Source organism: Lynx rufus, unplaced genomic scaffold (assembly GCF_022079265.1).
Source record: "Lynx rufus isolate CCGP_SWC_20201006 ecotype Redwood Valley unplaced genomic scaffold, mLynRuf1.p SCAF_38, whole genome shotgun sequence".
Classification (NCBI taxonomy): domain Eukaryota; kingdom Metazoa; phylum Chordata; class Mammalia; order Carnivora; family Felidae; genus Lynx; species Lynx rufus.
This window is the reverse complement of record NW_025814854.1, coordinates 3130838-3145751: the sequence shown is the minus strand read 5'-3', so window position 1 is coordinate 3145751 and position 14914 is coordinate 3130838. Positions and strand designations below refer to the sequence as shown.

Genomic DNA, 14914 nt, shown 5'->3' with positions numbered 1-14914 from the left:
CCACTCGTGTGTGTGTGTGTGTGGGGGGGGGTGCGCTCTCTCTCTCTCTCTCTCAAAAATAAATAAATATTAAAAAAATTCTTAAAACCACGATGAGATACCACTACACACTTCTCAGAATGGCTAAAATAAAAAACAATGACATCAAATGCTGGTGAGGTTGTGGGTAACTCGGTTACTCATCCATTGCTGATAAGAATGTAAACGGTACAGCCACTGTGGAAAACAGGTTGGCAGTGTCTTATAAAACCAATAAGCAGTTATCTTATGACCTAGCAGCTGTACTCTCAGAGTTTATCCCAGGAAAATAAAAACTTATTTTCCACAAAAATCTGTACCCAAATGTTCACAACAGCCTTATTTGTGATACCTAAAAACTGGAAATGACTCAGATGGCTTTTAGTGAGGAAATGTTTGAGCCAACTGCAATGCATCCAGACGGTGGAGTGGGCTCACTGGGAATGGACTGTTCATACAGGAAGCAGTCTGGGTGAATCTCAGGGCAATTACGCTGGGGGGGAGGGGCGCAGAATCCAAACTCAGAAGGTTATATCCTTTATGATCTATTAACTTTAAAAATAAAACCGCCACTTATTTTACCAGCAAAAATGTGTTTATTTGGAAACAGCAGAGAATTGCAGTCCAGGGCAAGCAACCTACTGAAAAACCATAGGCTAGTTTGGAGGACAAAGCAGAGGAGGCTCTTTCCGAGAGGAAAGAGAGAGTCAGGAGGGCAGAAAGTCCAGCTAGGAGCTGGAAGTGTAGTGGCTTCTCATTGGCTGGGCTGTGGCAATCTCTCATTGGCTGGGCTGTTGCTGGGGGAGAAGGAAACCTTCCTCCTGGTGGGATAACAAAGCAGTGGCAATCTAGCACTAACCTAGGAGGTCCCTCCCCTCCTGTTGATTTGCAATTAAGAGCTTCACTTGTGGAAACTCCCTATTCCATTTTAGTGAACTTTCCCTTTATTAATTTTCACAATTCCATTTGTTAACATTTTTGAAAAGATAACATTTTAGAAGTGGAGAGAAGATTAGTGGTTTTAGGCATGAGGGGGCAAGTGGGAGATAGGGTCCTCCTGGTGATGGAATCTCTACCTTGGCTGTGGCAGTGGATACAGGAACCAATATGTGTGAAACAAGCACGTGAAGCGAAGTACACACATATGAGTGTAAGCAGAACTGGAGAAATCTAAGATTGTGATTCATCAATGTTGGTATCAGGGTTGTGATATCATACAGTTGTGTTTTGAAGATGTTATCTTTGGAGAAACTGGGCAAAGGGTACAAGGAATCTCTTTATTATATCCTACAACTGCATTTAAATCTATAATTATCTCAAAATAGGTTTAATTTTAAAAACTCACATAGGGCACCTGGGTGGCTCAGGTGGTTAAGCGTCCAACTTTGGCTCAGGTCATTATTTCACGGTTTGTGAGTTCAAGCCCTGAATAGGGCTCTCTGCTGTCAGCTCGGAGCCTGCTTCGGATCCTCTGTCTCCCTCTCTCTCTGCCCCTCCCTTGCTCACACACGCGCAAACTCTCTCTCAAATAAATAACATGAAAAATAAAATAAAATAAAAACTCACATAGGGTGGAAAGCACATTTGTTTGGAAACAACTCTTTCCACTCTCACATTTTATTGAAATTATGGACAACTATCTTCAACATAGCATCTAAGCTTTTCAGATTTTGAATCCAGGTATAGCACCATCCACAGAAGTGTCTTCCTGAGCCCAGAACACATCCGCACACCTTTGGGACCCCCGCATCTTGAAGAGGCCCTTTAGTGATCTCCACCTGGCGTCTTCCTTTTGACATGACCTTTAAAGACTTGTTTAAAATAACACTCAACACACAATTATGACTAAATGTGTTTCAGTTTTTTATCTCCTTTTTTCTTAACCAAATACAGACTCCCATCAGCAACCCAGACTAGCACTAGTCAAGACTTCTTCAGGCTACCCGTGTCTTCCCTGAATAGTGTCTTGTTCACAATTAAGCGATTGAGAGCAGTCCCTTTGCCAAGAATAGAGTAGAGGCAACGCCTTCTTCACTGACAGTATCTGGGAAGAAATCTCACCTTATCTGACGAGATGGCCACAGCCCATCCTGTTTGTTTGGTCTTTACTTGTCTTTTATCTGCTCCTCTCAAGAGAATGTCAACTATTTGAGGGCAGGAGCTGGTATGTCCACGCCCAAATCCCTGGAACAGGATACAGCCAGCACACAGCTGCGGGAGAAAATAGAAGTGTGTGGGGTGGGTGACCTTCTGGCCTGTCTAGCAGGTTCTCCACAGGGTGGCCCACTCCCCTGACCCCACCCTGCAACGCACATCCTGGACAACAGCCTCTGGCCTGTCTGATTCCAGAAGCACACCCTCCCTTCCCAGCACCCACACCTTCGTCCACTCCGTGCTGCTTTCCCTGAGTTCAAGGCTGCTGAAAGCCCACACACACCAACACTGCCCCACAGCAGGGAACTGAGCAAGCAAGCAAATCAGAATCTGGATTCGCAGGCTGCCTCAAAAAGGACGGCGTGCCCTAGTCCTTATCCTTATGGGAGGCCAATCGGGGAGTCGATCTGAAAACAGTTCACAAATCTGCACTGGAATGTGTACCTGTTTAGTTAAATGAACAACACCCGTGGTCGCCGTGGTCTGCACTCCAGTTGGCTCTCACCAGCAAAGCCCTTGGGGTTGCCTCCCCTAATCTGCCCTCTGTGTCTCTGCCACAGTCCAGGGAAGTCAGCCTGGGAGGCTCGTTACATCTTAAAGTCATGACAAGTATCCTCCGCCCCAGCTGGCCAGCCCCTCCCAAGGAGGACTCTGGGGTCCATTTTTTTCGTGCTGCTCAGACCTGTTCAGCCAGCTAAAGAAGAGGGGGGATCAGAGTTCTCACAGGTGCATATGCACACACTGTGAGGTGGCCAGTTGTTCTGTATGTGCATGGTGTGAAGTGGCGTCTAGTATGTATACGAGAGAAATAAGGATCTAATGTTGCGCATGGCCTGACGTGCACCTGTTTTGTGTGTCTGGTACGGGATGGTATGATAGTGTGTGTTCGTGGTGCGTTATGTAAGACTGTATGGTTTTTGGTACGTGCGGTGCAAGATGGGTCTCTCGCACGTATGCGTAATGGTGTGAAATGCTTATCTGTTTTTTTCTGTCTGAATGGGTGGGAAAAACAGGCATCTAATTCTTTGGTGTGTATTATGTGAAGGGTGTGTGTGTGTGGCATAAAATGAGCATGTGTTAAATCAGAAATTGTGCTGGGTCTGAGATTTTGCTCTACTTGTAAGCTAACAAGGTAGCCTACCGCAGGTCACGTATGTGTGTATGCAGGAAGCACGGGACCCAGGTCAGAGGTGAAGGGCAATGCCTTGTGTTGGCTCCTCGGGTCTTATCTCCATGGGCAGACAGGTGGCATGCACTGCAGTGGGGTACGTTTCAGAGGAACCCTGAAATAGGAAACTCTTATCTTAGACAGGACTACTGTGACCCTCCCCACCCTGCGTTCCAGAGAGAGACCTTCTCTTCGCACTGGAATATGAGCAAATCTTCTCCAGGGAGGGGAAGGATGGGTATTTTTCCTGGCTATATTGGAATGTCTCTGAGACAAACATTCCTAATTAGGCTCTAAATGACTTTGCTCTGACGACCTGGACCATGCAGAAACAGAAACATGAGATATTCATGGAGAACTGCCTCCCAATAGGATCTACCCTTCAAAAACACCTCTACGAGGACCTAATTTTTTGTTTGAGGATATGGCATGATGAATCTTTTAACACGGTGTTCTGAGGTGGAAAGTATTGGGGGGGTGGAGAAAAGGGGGAGACATGAGTGTTTATTTGTGAGATGGGTGTCTAACCTTTCTCTCTGTATGGTTGAAATTAGTATCTCAGTTTTCTGTGTATTATGTGGTATGACATTTTGTGTAAGTATGATATACTTAGGAAATTTTTCATGTACATTGGAAATGAATGGGTATCTGTTTGTGTAGAGTGATGTCTTTATTTGTGTGTGTGCTTTGAGGTCATTGCAGCCCACCTGATTGTTGTTTTGTTGGGGTTTTTTTAAAAAAATGTTAATGCTTATTCATTTTTGAGAGGCAGAGATAGAGCATGAGTGGAGGATGGGGCAGAGAGAGGAGACACAGAATCCGAAGCAGCTCCAGGCTCCGAGCTGTCAGCACAGGACCCACAGGGCTCGAACTCACGAACCATGAGATCATGACCTGAGCTCAAGTCGGGCGTTGAGCCAACTGAGCTACCAAGACGCCCCGTTTCTTTTGTGGTTTTATCCCTCTCTGTTTTATGAGGGGATTCAGAGAGACGCAGAAGTCCTGCTACTGCCACCAGCCGGCGGCAACCCACAAGGATTTTAACACGGGCAAGCACATAGGAAACAAGCAATAATCCCCATTTACTGGGCAAGTGGCAGCACTCTGCACACCCTCTGTCCACACTGCTTATCTCAACAATGCGGTCTGGCTCTCGTCGCTCGTGGCAACCCCGTGACAACATAGATGGGTATCTGCCTCTCTGTTTGCAGCCGCCGGGACCCACGGGGTGCAGACTCGATTGTTTATTAATTATCACATGTGGTACCATGTGGACTGGCTCGTTTTTTCTATTACAAATTATGCCTCAATTAGTAGCCTTGTTCATGCTTCAAAAAAAAATTTTTTTTTTGCATTTTTGCCAGTGTTTTACCAGTTTTCCCAATTTATCTTTGGGATAAATTCCTACTTGGGGATTGCTGGGCCAAAGGATAGATGCCCACCTAGTTTTGCAGGTTATCGTCAATCTCCCCACGGTTTCCAATAGCAACGTATGAGGGTCTTGCTATTATATATTGGCACCGTTTAATAAGGTGAGTTATCAAATGGTGAGGCTTTGTCACCAGACTGGTCAGGAGAGGCCTCAGGTGATATCTGACCATAGGCCTGAGGGAGGAAGGAGCCCCACGGGCACCAAGGATGGGCCATCCAGGTCTAGGAACGGCTCTGCCAGGCCTTGAGATGGGAGGGCCTAGCGTGTCCAGGAGAGCCATGTGGTTGGAAGAAGTGAGTTGGGGAGAGCAGCCAGGGCCGGGCCAGAGTCAAGGCAGGGCTTGGGCCCAAGGCAAGACCTTGGAGGCTCAGAGCATCCACTGGGCTGCTAAGCAGAGGCCTGGCACCCTCTGACTTAGGCATTGAAGGATCAGCTTATTGGCTGCTCTGTTCAGCACAGACTGGGGGCGGGCACAGAGGCTGTGGAACCAACCCAGACAGGATAGGTGGGTTCAGGCCGTGGCGGCAGCTGTGGAAGCCATGGCTGGATGAAGGCATATTTGAAGACAGAGCCAACAGGACTTCCCCAGGAATTGGATGTGGGAAAACAGAGAAAGAGAGTCATCAGGAATGAGTCCAAATGTTTGTGCCCCAGTAACAGAAAAGGTAGAGTGGCTATGAGAGAGGAAAATGGAGGGAAGCGGGTCACCCGGGAAGGCCCAGAGTTGTGTCCTGAACCTGGTGGGAATGATGTCTGCTGTTCACTGGAGGGACACATAGTGCATAAACACTGGAGGGCAGCCAGCATCTGGACTGAGCTTAAAACCATGGATGGAGTGGGGCGCCTGGTGGCTCAGTCGGTTAAGCATGCGACTTCAGCTCAGGTCATGATCTCACAGTTCACGAGTTCGAGCCCCGTGTTGGGCTCTGTGCCGACAGCTCAGAGCCTGGAGCCTGCTTCAGAGTCTGTGTCTCCCTCTCTCTCTGCCCCTCCCCTGCTCACACTCTGTCTGTCTGTCTCTCTCTCAAAAATAGGTAAACATTAAAAAAAATAAAAAAAATAAAAAAAATAAAACCAACAGGGGCAGAGCGATCACCAGCCAGGAGAGGAGCCTCAGGGAGAGGAGAGGAGGCCTGACAGGAAGAGCCCGGGAGGACAAGAGGATGGCAGAGGGGCCAAGAAGGTGCTAGTCAGGGGGCAGAGCATGAATGGAGAGCCAGGCAAAGGGAAAGTGTTTCAGGAGAGAGCAGCGCAGGGGTCGCGGAGATGACCCTTGGAGATGGAGATGACAATGGCCCTTGGCACAGCTGCACAAAGTCTTGGGTGTCTGGACAGAGCATTTTGTTGGAGTGGGGGCAGGACAGAAGTCTGAGGGTTTAAGAGAGAACGTGGAAAGGGAAAATGGAGAGGCTGAGTGTAGACAGCTCTTCGGAGAAGTCGTGCTGTGAACATAAGCAGAGAAGTACACCATCAGGAGACAGCCTCACTCTGAGTTTGTTAGCAAATGGAGTGACCCAACAGAGAGGATGGCCTGTGGGGGAGGGGGGGTGAGGAGGGACAGCTGGGTGGGTGAGCAGAACAGGCCAGTGCCCAGGGATGGCTGGGTGGCATAGGAGTGAGGACAGCTCACCTTCCAGGGAGGAGGGAGCAGTGGGCTGGGGGGCAGCCTCCTCTCACTGCTTGTACCATGGTCTCTGGCTTCTTCTTTCTTTATTGCTCTATCGGGGTATAACCACACATACGTAACCTGTACACTTCGATGAGTTTTGACCCACGGATACACCCATGAACTCATCACCACCATCAACACAGCACACATTTCCATCTTCCCAGGTTTCCTTGGGTCCCCTGTAATCTACCCGCTCTTGGGCTTTTGTTCTGAGTGACACCCCTTTTGAGCAGAGGAGAGACATACCTTGACTAATGTGTTATGGCAGTTACTATTCTGTGTTGAGAATAGGTTGGGCGGGGGGCAAGGAAAGAAGCAGAAAGACTAGTCTGGAAGCCATGCACTAATCCAGGAGGAATCAGTGGGCTTGGGCCAGGGTAGGGACGGAGAGCCATAGCCAGATTCTGAGGGGTCTGCTGACAGCAGTTTTGGGGCTGGAAGAAAAGACCCCACTGTCTTGGCTTCTCCTCTGCAATGGGGGCTGGGGTGGGTAGCAAGGTTGGGGGAAGATCAGGAGTTGATACTCTGATATCAGAACCTGAGCTCCCTAAAGATATCTCAGTAGAGATGTGGCCAGCCAGTTGAATACAAGAGCCCAGGGTTCAGGGTCAAGGTCTGGGATGTTGTTGCTGACAAGGTCTCGGGAGAGAGCAAGCAGGCCAGATGTCTGGTCTGCATCTTTTGAGAGAGACCAGTGGCCATGCGTCATGCACACGCTCCTGGCTCTCCCCCCTTTGCAGACAGATGGCTACGGTGTCAGAGGGCCCTCAAATGACTTCCTAGGGTCACTGTGCCCTCCACCCAGAGCTGATCCCGGCCTGTCGTCCCCATTTTTGACATCCCGGCCTCTACTCCCGTCTGGGCCAACTTAGCTGCCGTGTCACTGGAAAACAGAGGCAGCTGGATGAGAGGGTGCACAGACCCCCCACCTCCTGCATTGGGGCTGCCTCCTGCAGCGTGAGGGCCGCCACAGCCCCATCTCCAGATCTGGTCCCTGGCCCCAGGTGAGGACTTGGGCTCAGGCAGCCTTCCCTCTCTCCAGCGTGGCCAGCCTCCCCCTGCACTGCACCAGTACCACTGAGGCTGCAGCCCAAATGTGAAGCAGCCCTCTAGTCCCAGAAGCTCCTCCACAGCAAACCACCTGGAAAAGTTGCCTGTATTTACCCTCCTCTCTTGAGCCCACCACAATCCAGTTTTTACCCCTACGTAACCTGTACGTAGGCCAAGGCCCCAGAAGGGTCTCACTCCCCTTGCCCCTTTCAGCAGCTGACCAGACATCACTCCTTCTCTCCAGCTGGCTCAGTCTCAGTCTTTCTTACTGGGTTCACCTGGACTTGCTGATTTTTCCACGTGGGCAGGGGGCTCAGCCCCCCAACCCTCACTCACTCTTTTGACCAGCTCACCCATCTCCACACACTGCAAACTCATCCTACGCGTACTACACAGCGGCTCCACTGGGGGGCCAACGGACCTTACAACTACACTCTTGACTCCACCCTTGTGCACTCCATCATGCTGCCCGGACTGTCAGCAGCCGCCCACCCTTCCAGCTGTTCCCCACCCATCCCTGCCTCTTCTCAGGCTGATCCCCCAGCAGTTCACACTTCCTCCCCTCCAGGGCACCACTTGCCTCCTGCTCTGCTCCTGCCAGACAGACACAGCACAGCCAGAGGGAGGCTTACAATGCCAGCACCATGCCGTCACCCCTCTGCTCATAACACCCAGGGACCTCTCCCTCCGACCTCATCTCCTGCCTCCTCGTGCCCCATTCCCTCTGGCTTCCATGCTGGCTCTCTTCAATCTCCCCACTGTGCAGCTTGGTGCTGGCAGGACAACTTGCCTGTGAACCCCACCTGCCGATACTCGCAAGGCCGTTACCTCTATGTTCCTACTCTGTGCTTCTATGGCGCCTTCCCCTCTGTCCCTTCCATGCCCACCCACCCTATTGTAACTAACACTCCAGACATCCACGGCCTCCCCCAACCAGTTTATCTGGCTCCCACATTATATCAGATTTACTTTTTCTTGTTATTGTCCCCCTCCCGCTAAGGTGTGGACCGCACGAAGGGGTGGACGTCACGCTCCAGGGCAGGGCCTGCGCAAGGGTGGACACACAGAGTTTCAGGGTCGGCCCTGCTGCCCACTGGACCGGGGCCCGGAAAGCAGGGCCCTGTCCGTGTGCGGCCCCCGGCTCCTGCCTGGTGCACGGAGAGCTCTCGCTGCTACGTCCCAGGAAGGACTGAATTGCAAGAACGAGACGGATTCCGCCAGAGGAAAGCCCCGGTCAGGTCCCGGAGTCGGAGTCGGCGTCAGCTGCCTGCTGAGTCCAGTGTACAGCAAGACTCATGCCGCAGACCTCACCCCCTTGGTCCACGCCCCCTCGGGCCACGCCCTCACGAGCCCCCGCCTCCGCCGGGGGCCCCGCCCCCGACACCCTCCCCTCTCCAGATCCCTCGGCCTAGCCCTGCCGGAACGCGCCTGCGTCTTATGACCACGCCCCGGCCCCGCCCTCGGGCTCCGCCCCTCCAGATCCCGCCCCCCTCCCGGCTGCGGGGTGGGAGCCGGGAGGGCAACGCGCATGCTCCATGTGCGGCGCCCCCGACTCGCCGCTCGGCTCCGCTCGGGCATTTCCGCCTCTTTGTTTTAAACTCCGGACGGGTTTTTTTCTCCTGCTCTTGGGGGGGACCCGGAGGGAGCGGCGCCCCCCCCCCGCTCCCGGCGCTGCCCCCGCGTGCGCCCCGCTCGCCCGCAGCCGAGACGGCAGGTCAGTGAGTCCGCACCCCGCCTGGCCTGGCCCGGGGCGCCCGCTCCTCAGGCCGCGGCCTCGGCCCGTGTGCGGGCCCCTGAGGCTCGGAACCCCGGCCCGCGCCCCTGCGCCCCTGGTTGGCCCGGCCCGCGGGAGCCCCGACACCGCTGGGCAGGCCCCGGGTGCGGGCGCGACCCACGGGGTCGGGACCCCGGGCGGGTCACGGGGAAGGTGGCCGGACCCCAGGACGGGTCATCGGGGAGGGACCAGGGAGGACCGGATCCCGGGACGGGTCAGCGGGGAAGGCCAGACCCCAGAACGGCTCACCGAAGAGGGCCAGACCTCAGACCCACCATACAGGGACCAGGAAGTGCTAGACCCTGAGATAGGTCACTGAGGAGAGTCAAACCCTGGGATGGGTCATCCAAGAGGGTCCAACGCCAGCTCGGGTCACTAAGGGGGATTGTGACCCTGAGACCCGACAGGAACCAGAGATGGCTGGACTCTGAGACAGGTCACTGAGGGGGGCCAGCCCCCAGGATCTGGCAGGACCTAGGGAGGGCTGGGACACGAGGCTGGGTCACTAAGGAGGGCCAGGACACGGAGGCTGGTCCCAAAGAGGGCTGGCATGCTGGAACAGTCCTGTGAGCACTTCTGAGACCCTGAGACAGCCCCTTCTGAGTGGGAGGCCAGGACCCTGGGATCTGCCATGAGGAGGGCTCATCCCATGTGACAGGCTCCGGGGATGACCAGGCCCCAGCTAGGTCATTTAGGGGTATCTGGATGCTGGAGCGGGACCATGAAGAAGCGAGGCTCTCAGGGAGGGCCAGGACACTGATAAGAGCTGGAACTTGGAGACCGGTCCCTGCCAGAACTCCTGAGCAAGTCAGTGGGATGCACCCAGATCCCAGGAGCAGAAAGGAAGGCTGGGACCCTAAGCCAGCCCTCCAGGGGTTTGGACCCCTGGGGCAAGATCCAGAGGTGCCTTTAATGTGCCCATTCTACTCAACTGGACCCACGGCTGTGAAGGCTTGGGGGCATCAGGGACCCTGCTCACCTGAGCCCCACAAGTGCAAACCTCCCTGAGGCCCCCGATATTAGGAGCACCTGGGCCAGCCCCACAGACCTTCTGACCTTCAGCAGATGCTGCCTGGCTGGGCCCCAGGGGCAGGTGTGAGGCAGGGTTAGGGTCCGTCCTCTTCCTTCTAGGGGTTCAAGTGGAGCTCCTAGTCCACACTGGCTCCATGCCCCAGTGCCCACTCCCCAGATCCAAGAAGCTGTCTCCTACCCTGTTCTTCCAGCCCCTACTGCAGGGCTGCTCTTCTTTCCTTGTGGTCAGTGTCCATCACCTTCAACCACTCCTGGCTTCCCCGCCCTCCGTTGCCGGAGGTCAAGTGGTTGGGTGGGTGTATCCTCCATCCAGGTGTGTTTTTAGTGTCCAGGAAGTTCCAGGAGGAGTGGGGTTCCTTAAGGAGTGTTGGAAGCTTAAGGAAATATTTGGGGGGCACTGGGCCCAGGGTAAGAAGGTTGGAGTAGGTGAGCATACATGTCAGGTGAGTGGGTCAGGCACCTTCTCCACTCCAGGAAAGGAAAATATTAAAGGACCTAGCAATGGGGGTCTTTGCTTCTTTGAAACCTTTGGGTGAGACTTTCGTCTAAAATTTGCCCGTGTGTTCCTTTAATTTGGAAGTGTTGATGAAAAAGAAGGGTATTCTGTGTGCTGCTCTTTGATTGGGTAATGACTCCAGAGCGTGTCCAGTAAGGTAGTGCTGGAGGAGTTTAAGAGAATGAAGAGCCAGGAGGGCAAGGGCCTCGTCCAGCTCAGCTGCCAGAACTGGTTCCCTGGCCTGAAGTCCCTGGCCGGCAGTGCACGACTGTTGAATGAAGTGAGTGCGTGAATGAATGGATGAAAGGCAGGAGTACTTTTAGAACTTGTGTTAAGTTTGCAAACTTATCCACAGGTTGGACAGTAGGATGAGGTACAAGTCTAGAACTCTGAGCTGTGTGGACTCCTAGGGGAGGCACCTGAATCGGTCACTTCAGCGTCTCATTTTGTGCCACAACGTTGCCGCTTGGTTACTTAGGAGAAAACCTAAGATCTGCAGTTGAGATTTTCAGATTGACATTTCATAAGACCGAATCTTAACCAAATGGAGTCCCTGAATGGTCTAGCTTAGGAACTTTTATTTGCCAAATGTATCCATACTTGGGACCTTCCTACCCAACACTTCTGATTTTTTTTTTTTTTTTAATACACACTTTACTTTTTTAAAAACTTAATTTGTTTTGTGAAGTTTTGGAAAAGACTTGCAAAACTGGGCATTCAAGTTTGGTTAGGCTCTGTTTTCCTATTTTGGGATTTTTAAAGGTACGATAGTGCTGTGTGGTTGTATTATTTATATATTGCTGTCCAACAAATTACCCCCAAACATAGTGCCTTTAAACAACATCAGCTATTATCTTACAGTTTCTGTGGTTCAGGAATCTGGGCGCAGCTTAGCTGAGTCCTGTGGCTCTGGGTCTCACAAGGCTGAACTTAGGGCGCTGGCTGGAACCGTGGTTTCATCTGAAGGTTTGACTGTGGGATCTGCTTCCAGGCTTGCTCACTCAGCTGTTGGCTGAAGATGTCGGTTCCTTTTCACATGGGGCTCTCCACAGGACAACTCAGAGGGAGCCAGTGATGGAAGAGAGCGAGCAAGGAGGCCACAATCTTGATGACCTAATCTTGGCGGGGACATCCCATCCGTTTGGCCACATTCTCTTTGTTAGGGCCTAGTCACTAGGCCCAGCCCTCACTCAAGAGGAAACACGTGTGTACTGGGTGGCGGGGTGACACACGCTGTGGCCATCAGGGTTCCGCTGATCTAGGGCCTGCACCTGAGAAATACCCAAGTAAATTAACACTTGTGTAGAGGGTAGCACGTTGAAGTACAAGGTTGCAGCAGCCCGGCTGTCTCTTTAATTGTATCGGTTCCTCTGTTGTCGCCATAATGACTGAAACCACTGGAACTTACACATGAGGGAAGATAAATTATAAATAGGGAAGATTGTTGGGAATTAACTTCTAATGTAACACACCTGTAGCAAACCGTGACCCGCCCCCTCCCCCCCCACCCCCGCGCTCAAATTAAGTGAAGTGGTGTGGAATTCATTGATAGCTTCAAGTGCAATGATTTCAATGTTTCCCAAGAGTCATTTTATTCCTAGCAATGATTTTGCTCCAGAAATTGTAAACTGACCTTTGTAAGAAGTTTTTAAGAAGTCAGATCCTGAGATGTTTTGGATATTTGACCTTTGGAAGGAAGTCATGCTCCAGGAGCCTGTATGCAAGGTCCTCGGTGCTTAGGACCTGTGGCTCTGGGGTACCTCTGTCTGGCACTCTGGGCTGGGCTGTAGCATGGGGCTGGAAAGGACACCATCCGGGGCCCGTATGGGAGGCCTCCATGCAGGACTTGTCCCAGGAGCCCTACGTGGACGGAACTGTCACCTGTGCCCAGCTCTCTAGATCTGCCAAGGCCCCACCCAGCCAGTGTAAGGCGGGGCCCTGGGCCAGTGACTGGAATGACTTATTTGGGTTGTTTGGGTCTATACTGTTACTCTTTAATCTATTAAATGGCAGGATTTATTAATTCATTTGGAGCTATTTGCTTAGTGGTGAGAATCAAATTTGAAGTTGAAAACGTATTTTTCTTTTACTGTTGAAATATGTTGAGGTTTGGGGACAGTTTCTTATTACCCTTCTGGTATTTGCTGTTAATAGTCCAAAAATGCTTCACAATCCCTTGTCCTTCAGAAAATGGAACCACAGGATACTGTTGTACAAGTGATAGTGTATCAATTCAATTGTAAGAAGACCTTTAAAAATAATGGGACTGTCATTTCTGATGTGGCATGTTCCTCGCTACAGAACTGAATTATCTGAAGGCCAAAATGACAAAGAGCTATAATGAAACACTTAACACATGACGAGAGAGTTAGTTAGGGTGTGAGCCTTGCTTAGACACATTTTCAGAATTGTCTGTTGAATTAAGCAACGGCGTCTGTTGAGAGGAACTAAAACTCACTTGAAAATACCGTCCTTAAAAACTGTTGGGTTGACTGTTTTTTTGAAGAGAACTTCTAATATTTAGGTGAATTTGGAGAGTGGAGGTTAATTGGATTATTTTGCAAATGAATCAATATTTGCTGGACTTTGCTACATGAACAGCAAGTTCCAGATGTTTAGCAAGAAATATGCAAACTGTGGGAAGCTGTCTGCATACTTCTTTGAAGCCCCTGCTGACTGACTGTGGGCTTCATGGAGGCACTGGGTGTTGTGGTGAATGTCAGCCGAGCCCTGGCTGGTGTGTGTGGTCCCGTCCCGGAGGCACGGTGTGTGCGAACCTGTTTAGTTCTCAGAGCCATCCTAGGACTGCGTTTGATCCCCCCGCCCGCCCCCCATTTGCCTGATGAACATGCAGGCACAGGGCACGGTCACAGCTAGGAAGTCAGGAGCAGAGAAAGGGTAGCCTTTCCTTTTTTTAAAGTTTCAAGTGATTTCATTTTACTTCCCCCCCCCCCCCAAGTTTTAATTTCAGAGAAAACACAGTGGAGAAGAACAGAAAGAATTCTGCACTGAGCAGTCTTACACCCCTGCTCCGACCCAACAGTTATTCATGCTTTGCCATATTTGCCTCATCTCTTTTTTCTAAATACATATTTATCGTCATTGAATCATCTGAAAGTAGTAGCCACAGACAGCCCACCGTGTTCCTTAAGTAGTTTAGAGCACACAGGTCACAGGACAACCACGACATCATTATCACACCCGAGAAGTGGGCTCTTACTTCACATACTAGCTAATTTCCTGTTCATTTTCAAGTCTCCCCCCTTGTCTCAAGAATGTCTTCCATGTGTTTCCCTTAACCAGACCCAGGCAGGTTCCTGGTGTGGCACAGCGGGTCACGTGCCTCCTGAACCAGACATAACTGGGTTCCCAGAGTGGCACTGGGGGTCATGTCCTTCCTAAACCAGACACAGGCAGGTGCCCTGAGTGACACTGAGGTCATGCCCCTCCTGAAACAGACAGGTAGCTTCCCTGCATGGCACTGGAGGTCATGCCTTTTCGGAACCAGACAGAGGCAGGTTCCCCGTGTGGCACGTCCCTTGGTGTCTTTTCAGGTTCCCCACTTGCCCTCCACAGGGTTGACTTTTCTAGGCCACCTGTTACATCTGGATTTTTCTGAGTCTTCACTATTTGTGTCCTCCACTTTTGTCTGTTGTCCCTGTGTACTCTGTAAACTAAAGGGAACGAGGGAGAGGCCGAGTCAGGCTCGAGATTTGGGAGATCACTTCATAGGAGCAGTGAGTGAGTGCTTCACGCGACTTTGGGGACATGTGTTCAAGTGGTGGTTACTCGGGTCCGTGCTGCAGGCCATACTTCTGGCGCCCCAGTCCCCAGTGCCAGGAGAGATGTGGAGCCCCAGCACAGGAACCCAGGGGAGAGTCCCGCTGTCTTCAAACAAAAATTTTTTTTAATGTTTTTTTTTTTTTTTTTTTTAACGTTTATTTTTGAGACAGAGAGAGACAGAGCATGAGCAGGGGAGGGGCAGAGAGAGAGGGAGACACAGAATCTGAAACAGGCTCCAGACTCCGAGCTGTCAGCACAGAGCCCGACACGGGGCTTGAACTCACGGACCGTGAGATCATGACCTGAGCCGAAGTCGGCCGCTCAACCGACTGAGCCAC

At 51.6% G+C, this 14914-nt stretch overlaps 1 protein-coding gene across 3 annotated transcripts in view; it reads left to right on the top strand.

The window, feature by feature from the left end:
• The first annotated feature begins 9058 nt into the window (after nt 1-9058).
• PCGF3 (polycomb group ring finger 3) overlaps nt 9059-14914 on the top strand; it is a 56623-nt gene continuing 50767 nt past the window's right edge. For 2 of the 3 annotated variants that reach the window (XM_047094193.1, XM_047094192.1), the window contains exon 1: nt 9061-9205. The gene's annotated coding sequence lies outside the window, so the exon portion shown is untranslated. Of the gene's footprint in view, nt 9206-14914 lie in introns of all 3 variants that reach the window. The other variant, XM_047094194.1, reaches the window with a different exon arrangement.